This window comes from Rhinoraja longicauda, chromosome 26 (assembly GCF_053455715.1).
Source record: "Rhinoraja longicauda isolate Sanriku21f chromosome 26, sRhiLon1.1, whole genome shotgun sequence".
NCBI lineage: Eukaryota > Metazoa > Chordata > Chondrichthyes > Rajiformes > Arhynchobatidae > Rhinoraja > Rhinoraja longicauda.
This window is the reverse complement of record NC_135978.1, coordinates 17,239,613-17,250,996: the sequence shown is the minus strand read 5'-3', so window position 1 is coordinate 17,250,996 and position 11,384 is coordinate 17,239,613. Positions and strand designations below refer to the sequence as shown.

Here is an 11,384-nt window from a genome sequence, read left to right as displayed (position 1 = left end):
TTGTGATCAACAGAGTCTGAAGCTGTGGAATGCGCTGAACTGAAAAGGAAATCAAGAAGGAAGATTGCGCAGTTAAAATCATAATTTCCTTCTTTGACCCAGAGGAGGAATAATGCGAAATTCACATCGGGCCACACTGCAAAATAATGCTCTGTAAACAATCCTCTAATTTCATCAATGAGAATTTATGATAAACACTCGGTTGCTATGTAACCCATTAGCAAGAAGGTGGGTTGCTATGTTACAAGGAACAAGGAGTAGAACTGGCATGAATGAGCGATCAGACCCCCAGTCAGTTTCCATTGATTCACTGTGTGAGTGCAATAGTCTGGGAGATGGCGGTTAGTTAGTGTAACCAGGATGAAGGTCGATAAGACATCTCTTTGTTCACAAATTGAATGGTAATTTTCTATGTATATTAATATATAAACAAGAAAAGAAGGCCAGGGGTGGAAATATACACATCAATTTTACTTTCCAACTTTTTGTTCAAGACCAATAATCTCCAATAACAATTTGATTAGGAACCTGGGCTGATTAGATGGAAGGGCAGATATCCTGTTCTGTATGGTGGATGCTTGAAGTGTGAGTGATAGTCAGGTGAACAGACAGCTGTTTAACCATTAGTTTTCTTCATCAACGCTCCCTCAGAATGGAGGATGATTTGCTTCCACTCCATTTCTGTGAGAATTGCAGTGACTGAACAGACCAGCATGGGAACCTCAGATTCTTTCATGAACGGGACAGGACGTGCTGAACAGAGTGAGGCTGCATGGTACATTCCTTCCATTTATTACAATGGGCTGCTATTCCATAGCCTCAATGTTGCGGAGTACTCTGAGGAATTTGTGGAGACGGCATAGTGGTACCTCTCCAGTGTTTTGAAGTGCCTGCTGTTGACAGCCCAAATCTCAGAGACAATCAGTGGAGTCATGTTTCTAGTAGCTTTCCCCAGTGGTACAAACGCGTGCTGGGAATGGCTTATCAGGATTCATCACCCAAGTAGCTACTTTTCATCTCTATCCGTAGAGGCTTTGATCATGGTTAAGGTATGATGAACCCAAATATAATCTGGTTAATTACTAAGTCAATCAATCCACTCTCAACCATCATCAAAGTGATGGAAAGTGTTATTGATAGTTCTATCAAGCAACAAACACCAATAACCTACTCACCTATGAACATGGACCAAAGAGCTAAATTCCGGGCAGGGGTAAGATGAGAATGACTGCCCTTGATATCAAAGCCAGCATTTGACCATGAAGGAGCTGTGGTAAAACTGGTCTCATGAAAGGGAAAAAACACTTCAATGATGGGAGTCATTCCTCATACAAAAGATGATGGTTGCAATTTTAGAGGTCACATTCTAACCCCAGGACATCACTTAAGGAGTTCCTTGGCACAGTATCGTGTGCAGATCTACAGTCAGCTTCCACAGCAGTGACTTTCATTTCTCCATAGGTGAAATGTGGAGATGTTTGTGGATTGTGGCTTAATTTTCTATTCTATTTGTCACTCCACATTCACCATATGATAATCACCAACTCCAACAAGAGTGAGTCTAACCATCTACCCATGACATGCAATGACATTAACTGTACCACACCATCAACATCCTGGTTTATTATTTTCCAAAAGCTAAACTGGACAAGTCACATAAATACTGTAGCTACAGGAGCTGAGGCCGCACAACCTGTGGTGCGTGACTCGGCTCCTGGTGCCTGAGGTATTTCTACAAGGCTTGAGTCATGTGTGTTATGGAATATTCTCTACTTGCCTTAATGCGAGCTGCTTCAACAACTCAAGGAATTTAACACCAGGACAGTCCAGAACAAAGCGGCTGCTTGATAGTCATCCATCAACCACCCTAACCATTGAGTGGTCGCAGAGTGCACCACTTGCAAACTGTGTTGTTACCCTGACACTCGCTCTCAAACCTACCACCAGCACCAATGGAACACCACCATCTACACCAAAAGGACTGCAGTGGTCCAGAAGTGGTTGACCACTACACCCTCTCAAGGGTGACTTGGCTGGCCATACTTTTATTAAAAACAAGAGTGGTACATCAATGAAATATTTGTGGTTCTGCAGTTTGCCTGAGTTTGGAGCTGCTGCGCATTCCAAAGATATTCCACGGGAAAGGGAGAAGCGAATTAGACGTGAGATCATGTCTTCACTTTCCTCCTATTGAGTTTCGAGGTTAACACTATCTCTTAGAAATAATCCCTGCTGTAATGGAATGGCAATAAGATGGGGGAAAAAGTAGAAAGTACTGGTGACACTCAACAGTTCATCCAGCATCTGAGAAGAGAGAAATAGACTTAACATTTTAGCTGAGTGACCGATCGACCTGATACTATTTTCTCTCCGCGCCCACTGCCTAACCTGCTGAGGAAACCCCAGCATTTTTTAAAATCTCAGATTTCCAGCATGTGCAGGTTTTTATTTTGTTATTTTCAATCCCAATTGCAACAATTCGCATAACTACACTCGGTTGCAAACTTGAATTGGTCGGTAATATTTTCTGGGCTATGGGATGGATACCCGTGGAACATGAAAATGAAAAAAAACTGCAGGTGCTGGAAGTCCGAGTTAAAAGCAAAAGCCGCTGGAAATACTCAGCCAGAGAGGCAACTTCTGTAGAAAGAGCAACAATTGTCATTTCAGGTCACAGGCCCTTTGTCAGCTCAGCACATCTTGCAGGCCAAGAGTAGCGCATCTCCAGTCTTTCCGGCCTCCCTGCCTGACACGGTCCTTTGCCGTCTTCAGGCAATATCCTCCAACAAAAGGCCACTTACAATTAGAGCCAAACGACCTGGGACCAGGCTACTTACTGCCTGGACTAACGTCCTTGCCTCGGGCACCCTCCCACAATCGGGCAGTGTGTTCTCTTTCCCCACAGACCCGCTCACACAATGACCGTCTGTCTCATCGAGTCATAGATAGAGTGCGCTCGGTCCGCATTGACCAAACTGATCTCCCGGTGGCCGAGCACTTCAACTCCCCCTCCCATTCCCAGTCTGACCTTTCTGTCATGGGCCTCCTCCAGTGCCATAGTGAGGCCCACCGGAAATTGGAGGAACAGCACCTCATATTTCGCCTGGGCAGCTTGCAGCCCAGTGGTATGAACATCGACTTCTCCAACTTTAGATCGTTCCTCTGTCCCTCCCTTCCCCTCCTTCCCAGATCTCCCTCTATCTTCCCGTCTCCACCTATATCCTTCCTTTGTCCCGCCCCCCCTGACATCAGTCTGAAGAAGGGTCTCAACCTGAAACGTCACCCATTCCTTCTCTCCCGAGATGCTGCCTGACCTGCTGAGTTACTCCAGCGTTTTGTGAATAAATAGATAGAGTGATACCGTGTGGAAACAGGCCCTTCGGCCCAACTTGCCCACACATGTACCCGTCTAACTGTTTCTTAAACGTTGGGATAGTCCCTGTTTCAACCACCTCATCTGGCAGCTTGTTCCATACATCCACCACCGTTTTGTGTGGAAAAAGTTACCTATTAAATCTTCCTATTAAATCTTTTCAACTTCACCTTAAATCTCTGTCCTGTGGTCCTCGATTCGCCTACTCTGGGCAAGAGACTGTGTGCATCTACCCGATCTATTCCTCTCATGGGTTTATACATGCAGCACCTGGTCCCAGGAGCGCGGCTTTCTGCAGAATGTTGCCCGCCCAGCTGATCTGTCAACTGATCGGCCTCAGGTGGAGAAGCTGCTAAGTCTCGCATGCTGTGGGATCAAGCTCCACACGACCGCAGTTGCTCTGCTCAGAGATTCCTGCTCAGTGACCCGAGAAGTTAAATTCATTTATCTTTCCACATCCGTCCCCAGTCTACTGACTTCTTTCTCTCTTTCTTTCTCTCTTTCTTTCTCTCTTTCTCTCTTTCTTTCTTTCTCTCTTTCTTTCTCTCTTTCTTTCTCTCTTTCTTTCTCTCTTTCTTTCTCTCTTTCTCTCTCTCTCTCTCTCTCTCTCTCTCTCTCTCTCTCTCTCTCTCTCTCTCTCTCTCTCTCTCTCTCTCTCTCTCTCTCTCTCTCTCTCTCTTCTTCTACTTCTCTTCTCCTCTTCTTTCTCTTCTCTTCTCTCTCTCTCTCTCTCTCTCTCTCTCTCTCTCTCTCTCTCTCTCGTCTCAGTGGATTGGTTTGTGATCAATGCTTCTTTCATTTTCACTTCCGCAGTCAGGTTCAGTGCCCTGAGTTGTGCTCGGATTTGTTCCTGGGGATTTCATCAAATGACTTCCAGTTTCCAACTCGATCGATCTTTCCCTCCCCAGTGTATTTCATTCTTGAATTATAAATCCAAAACAAATGTTATCTTGGCATAAAGGAATGGGTTTGTTTTTTCATACCCCAGTGTGTGCAGGCGATGGATTTGTGGAGTATTCTGGAGTTCCGACGAGCGGGCAGCCCAGGGCTAGACATATTGAGGTGAACGTGTAAACTGCGAGATGGCAGAGACCGGGGAGCCTAGGCTGTGAATGTGGAACCTTTCCACGGTGCAAGGAGAAGGTAGTCGTCCCTCGAGGTATCCACGAACTCCCGGTAGCAGATTGTCAGTTACAGTCCAAAATAACCGACAGTGTGGGTAAACGGGGTAGGTGTAGGATTGATTATCACCTTTTGGTTATGTAGAAGCAGGCAGCAAAGAAGGAGGCCATTCAGTCCATTGTTTCTGTGCTAGCTCTTTGGAAAAGCTCTGCCGTTATATCCAATGCGCCGCTCCGTTCCCCTCAGACTTGCAAGTGTGTCTCTTACATCCAACTTCCCTTTGAAAGCGACAACGAAATCAGCTCCATTGTAATACATCTCTAAGTTTGGCTCGGTTGATACCGCTCTTCCCTTTGCGCCTGTTGTTTGCGGTACAAGGTCCGGTATAACGAGCAGTATTGCGCTCATTAAAACGGGGCTCTTGGAGGCGCCGTTTCTCGGATGTGATCATATCATATCATATATATACAGCCGGAAAGAGGCCTTTTCGGCCCACCAAGTCCGTGCCGCCCAGTGATCCCCGTACATTAACACTATCCTACACCCACTAGGGACAATTTTTTATTTTTTTTATTTACATTTACCCAGCCAATTAACCTACATACCTGTACGTCTTTGGAGGGTTTACAGGGTTGCCCCCATCGTCCTGACCGAGGAAGAGGTGGTGACTCTCGGGGCCTTTTGTGAACGAAGCGAAGTGGAGACCTCCCTAGGACATTCCTCCCTCAACTCCACCACTGAAGCAATCACCATGTCCCCCACTGCTGGCAGTTGGACTACATGACACCAATCGAAACCAGAGGAGATGACAAGTGTCTTGGCTCTGCCTGCTTGCGTTCCGAAAGGGCGGCTGTGTTGGGGGTATTGCATTTGATGGGCTTTAGGACCACGGAGAAGCTTAAACGCTGGCGCGTTGGAGAACAGGAGATAGGGAATGCGCCAATAAGGCGGAGAGCGCTATTCTCTCTTAAGGCAGAACAGCGGAGTAAAAATTACACTGTTTCTCCTCGCAAACAGTTTAGGGGGAGGATTCGTGAAACGCGCTGACTGGGGCTTTACCCGACAACCATCTGATTTACAAGTGACTGGGACTTATCGCCCTATGGAAAGGATCCTTATTCTGGGAGCGTTTGTTTTACCCACGAGGTGCCCCTCGCCTCCTGATCTGAAACTCCGGCAATAACTGAGTGCAGACGGTAAGAACTTTCGCAGATTCCAGGGAGCGCTTCTCACCCAAGCGGGCGGTGGGTACTGACTTGGTGCGTGGCCGGCGAATGGGATACAGGTCCCATTCCCATCCCAGCTTGACCAGAATATTGGCAGGGCGGTGGAAGTTTCCCAGATACGCTGCATACAATCGTTTCTATTTTCAGCATCGAACCGTTAAATCATGAGCGGAATGATAGTATTACAAGTAAACTGAGTACGTGTGTGTAAGAGTGAGTGCACGTTCACATTGTGTCAGTCAGTCTATAGTTGGGCTATGAGTAGATTGCGTGTAGTTACACTTAAACAATTGTGTCTATTTCATCCAGCATGTTTTGTTTACGTTTAGTTTATGTTTACAGTATTGTTACTCTTCATCTACGTTCACGAGGTGATCGTATCTCTGCATTCGCGTGTTTGTGTCGGCATGCATTTTGCCCGCGTTTGTGACTGCATGTATTCATGTGGGGTTTTGTCTTCTTGGTCCGCACGCTTCCTAGCGTTTCAGAAAACGCATGGGTATGGATAAGAAGATAACTGCAGATGCTGGTACAAATCGAAGGTTTTTATTCACAAAATGCTGGAGTAACTCAGCAGGTCAGGCAGCATCTCGGGAGAGAAGGAATGGGTGACGTTTCGGGTCGAGACCCTTCTTCAGACTGATCCCTAAAACAGACCCATCAGTCTGAAGAAGGGTCTCGACCCGAAACGTCACCCATTCCTTCTCTCCGGAGATGCTGCCTGACCTGCTGAGTTACTCCAGCATTTTGTGAATAAAAACCTTCGATGGGTATGGATATTTTGATCATGGCTTTAGAGCGAACAAACTGTGTCCCGTGTGGCTTTCAATGTAAAAGGCAGAAGGCCGCTGCGGTTTTAAATCCCAGATGTCTGTCGCTCTCCAGCAAGCAGAGGAAGGCGCTGATCAGCCACTGGCCGTGGAGTTAACCAGGGAGCTAGCTATCCGTGGTGCTGATCCACTGTGCTGCTGTCCCCGGTGCTGATTTTACAACCTCATCTAACAAATCACTAACCACCTTTTTTTTCTGCTCGAGCCGTTCCTTTGCCACATTACAAACAGAAATAGCAAAAATAAAGGCATAATTTTAAATTATTCAGCATATCAATGAATTGTGTATTCATCATTGATTAGATCAGGAAGCAGGGAGGAAGCTCATATCCATAAAGTTAGGGAGAATTAGACACGTTATGTTATTCTAATCGATGAGACTCCGGCTGGGAAACCAGTTGCAGGTGGGTTGATGTTGGAAAATGGTAGAAGGTGCAGCAGATACCTCGCTGGATCTATTGGAGCAGGTTGCGATTTTATTTCCCGAGACATTGTCTGTGATAATGAGTTTGGCTTTTCAAAAGGCAAAGGCTGTAGATCCCGGAAACCTGAAGTAAAATGTTGGAAATGCTCAGTAGGTCAGTTTTGACGAAAGGTCGTTGACCTGAAACATTACCTGTGTTTTCCTCTTCGTGGGTGGTGCCTAACCTGCCGAGTGTTTGCAGGTATTCTCTGTTTTCATTTGTGAGTCTCGTTTGCTTGTTCCCTATATAGAACAGTTGTGTTCCGCATAATTTTACACGCTGTTATAATTAGCACTGTGATATAAAAAATATTCCGGTTGCTTTCAGCTGCAGGAACCCGTATACAATATAATCCAGCACTTCACGTGTTCACGTAGTGTTCTGCTATATATAGTTCCTGGGGCTTCTTCGGGTCACGTTATTTTTGTTGTTAATATAGATGAAGATTTATATAGGTACGCGAATGTGTTGGTGTATCTGTGTGTGGGTGCATGTATGTATTTGTGTGAGCTCCCTCGTTTGTATGCGCGCCTCCACATTGTTCGTTCTGAACGACCGATTCCAGCGCTAAGTATTGCAACATATAATCACCATGGGTAAGTGCGGGCGAATAAAGCGATCACGGGCAAGGAGAAGAGGGTTCATCTACAAGATGAAGTCAAACGTTTCCTCTATTACATCCATCACTTGGCTATTTTCAGGCTTGTTCTATTAATAGACTCGTGGCTTAACCTTTTGCGAGCAAGAAGCGCATATGAATAACAATTGAAGAACATCCGAGGGGATCTTTTAGAGGAAAACAAAGGGCATATTATTCGGATCTGTTCTCTTTTATAACGTTGTGAATGAAAACAACCCGGTGGTTAAATAGCGAAATCTACATGGATGTTGGAAAACATGACTGAAAGGTAAATTGCACTAAATTACGCTGTATCAGCTCTGGGTATGTTTTCTTTCTATGGAGAGTGTGGGTTAAGTAGGATGGAGGAGCATTCATAGCCTATGTGAAGTGTTTTCTTGCCTGTTAATATTGACCTTATTAACAGTAACAACCTGCTGTTAATTAATTGCCAACTGTTAATAAATACCAATTAGGGGTTTGTTCAGTAATATTATGATACTTCAGACGAAATAAATCCTTCAATATCAGCCCTTGTCCTTTGGCTGCCCACTAATGCCAGCAAAAATATTTGTGTTGTGATTGAACTGCTGTGATTGCTGACGTCCTCAATCATTGAAAATGATTACGACTGAGCATGGTGTTAAGGTGCAAGTCTAGACAGTGAAGCATTAAGTGGTGACATTTATTCAGCAGCAAACCAACTCGCCAGACAAACTCCTCATTTTATACCTCCAGAGTGCCTCTGTTGGGGGTCAAAATCTGTTTAACCATCTATTTCAAACTATTCATCCAAATATGTATGTACTGTGCACTAACCTCCTCCTATTTATATCAATCATCCAATAGTTGTTTCACCCTCATATACTTAAATGCATCTAAACTATTCATTCACGTGATGCATGGTTCATATACTCAGCATACTCTTGGGAAAAAGGGTTACTTCTGAATTACCCATTGGATTTATTGCTGTCTTGTCCACAAGAGATTTAGTTATTCATGTACCCATAATGTGAAAGATTTGTTGCAAATATATTTAATGAATGTGTCTATGGCTTATAACAGCTGACTGTGCAGAGTTCTACAAGTTAATTTCCAATGGTTCTTTTCAAACATGCCAATGTACTTCTGCTGGGTACGGACCAAAGGTTCAGTAGATATTTATGTACATAGTCAGAGAGAGATGTCTGCATTCAGCTATGATTGACAATAACATTTGCTCAGGATCATTGTGTTTGGATTATCTTTCAATGCATCGGGTATAGAAATCAGGTTCAAAGTTTCACAATAATATTTGAACTAGATTTGGTGCTTAATATTGAAATTAATGGAAAATGTCCCATGATAACTGTAACATGGTTGCACGAGACGAAAGAGTTTAATGGAGATACAAGAAACTGCAAATTCTGGAATCTGGAGCAACAAACAATCTGTTGGAGGAAACTAGCTGGATGAGCAGCATCTGTGGGAGAGGTGGCGGGGGGGGGGGGGGGCGGGGGGCGGGGGGGGGGGCGGGGGGGGGCGATGGAATTGTTGTTGCTTCAGGTTCATTGTGTTTGGACAGAGTGGTGAGGGGAGAGAACCAGCATAAGGAGAAGTGATGGAGGGACCAGGAGTGGATTAGTAAACTGAGGAAGGATGGAGAATGGTAGGCAAATGAAGCAGATAGGTGAGGAGACAGGTTAGACAATAGACAATAGACGCAGGAGGAGGCCATTCGGCCCTTCGAGCCAGCACCGCCATTCAATGTGATCATGGCTGATCATTCTCAATCAGTACCCCATTCCTGCCTTCTCCCCATACCCCCTGACTCCGCTATCCTTAAGAGCTCTATCTAGCTCTCTCTTGAATGCATTCAGAGAATTGGCCTCCACTGCCTTCTGAGGTAGAGAATTCCACAGATTCACAACTCTCTGACTGAAACAGTTTTTCCTCATCTCAGTTCTAAATGGCCGACCCCTTATTCTTAAACTGTGGCCTCTTGTTCTGGACTTCCCCAACATTGGGAACATGTTTCCTGCCTCTAACGTGTCCAACCCCTTAATAATCTTATACGTTTCGATAAGATCTCCTCTCATCCTTCTAAATTCCAGTGTATACAAGCCTAGCCGCTCCAGTCTTTCAACATATGACAATCCCACCATTCCGGGAATTAACCTAGTAAACCTACGCTGCACGCCCTCAATAGCAAGAACGTCCTTCTTCAAATTTGGAGACCAAAACTGCACACAGTACTCCAGGTGCGGTCTCACTAGGGCTCTGTACAACTGCAGAAGGACCTCTTTGCTCCTATACTCAACTCCTCTTGTTATGAAGGCCAACATTCCATTGGCTTTCTTCACTGCCTGCTGCCTTTGTGGGTGAATTGGCTGGGTGTGATTGTAAATTGTCCCCAGTGTGTGTGGGTTGTGAAACAAGGCAGGTGGATGGTAGATGGAGGCGGACAAAAACAAATAGCAGATGGAGCCAGATGGGGAAGGGGAGGGTGAAGATAAGGTGGAGCCAGCTAGAAGGGTGATAAGCTCGAACACAAAGGCTGGAAACTGATAAGTAAAAAAGATGATAATAGGAACCATTTAGGAATAAAGATGAAGGGCAAATGGAAGCAGAATCAGATGGGGTGAGGGAAAACTGTGGGGAAATGTGCAAGCTGTAGATGAATGGAATGGGGCGGTGTGTGAAATTGGAAAATTCAACGTTCATACCAGACAGTTGTACGCTACCTAGGCAGAATTTGAGGTGCTGCTTCTCTAGTTGGCCTGGTCTGTGTGGGAATGGGAAGAGGAATGGAAATGACATGTACTCAGGTGCTTGGGGATGGCATTGCGGACAGACTACAGGTGCACTACAAATTGGTTGCCTAGTCAATGCATGGTTTCGCTGAAATAAAGGCTGCCACGTCAGGAGCATCATATGCAGTCGATGAGGTTGGAGGAGGTGCACATGAATCTTTGCCTCACCAGGAAAGGTTGTTTAGGTCAATCGATGGTGGTGAGGGAGGAGGTGTAGGGGTGGATGATACGAAAATAAGTGGAGGGGCAGGTAGCGTAGAGAAAGCAGGGACTCCGCAGAAGGACCTGGACAGGTTGGGAGAGTGGGCAGAGAAGTGGCAGATGGAATATAGTGTAGCAAAGTGTGTAGTCATTCATTTTGGTAGTAGGAAAAAAAGCGTAGATTATTTTCTAAATGGGAAGAGAATCCAAAAATCGGACGTGCAAATGGATTTGGGACTACAGGTGCAGGATTCTCAAAACGTTAATCTGCAAGTCGAATCGGTAGAGGGTTTTTAGGGTTTCTTTAGGGCGTATACGCTTTCTTTAGGGCGTATACTGAGACTCTATAAGGTGCTTGTCAGGCAACATTTGGAATATTGTGAGCAATTTTGGGCACCATATCTGAGGAAGGATGTGTTGGCTCTGGAGAGGGTCCAGAGGAGGTTTACAAGAATGATCCCAGGTATGAGTAGGTTAACATATGATGAGCGTTTGACACACTGGGTCTGTACTCGTTGGAGGGAGGACCTCATTGAAACATACAGAATAGTGAAAGGTTTGGATAGAGTGGATGTGGAGAGGATGTTTCCACCAGTGGGAGAATCATATCATATCATATCATATCATATATCTACAGCCGGAAACAGGCCTTTTCGGCCCTCCAAGTCCGTGCCGCCCAGTGATCCCCGTACATTAACACTATCCTACACCCACTAGGGACAATTTTTACATTTACCCAGCCAATTAACCTACATAC

At 45.2% G+C, this 11,384-nt stretch overlaps 1 protein-coding gene across 4 annotated transcripts in view; it reads left to right on the top strand.

Annotated features, from left to right (window-relative positions):
* The first annotated feature begins 4,439 nt into the window (after positions 1-4,439).
* Positions 4,440-11,384, top strand: part of rasl10b (RAS like family 10 member B) — an 84,530-nt gene continuing 77,585 nt past the window's right edge. Inside the window, exons 1-2 of one of the 4 annotated variants that reach the window (XM_078422331.1) lie at positions 4,440-4,601; positions 5,513-5,691. The gene's annotated coding sequence lies outside the window, so the exon portion shown is untranslated. Of the gene's footprint in view, positions 4,602-5,512; positions 5,692-5,823; positions 5,919-7,098; positions 7,130-7,581; positions 7,612-7,716; positions 7,924-11,384 lie in introns of those variants that run through there. The other 3 variants (XM_078422332.1, XM_078422333.1, XM_078422334.1) reach the window with 3 other exon arrangements.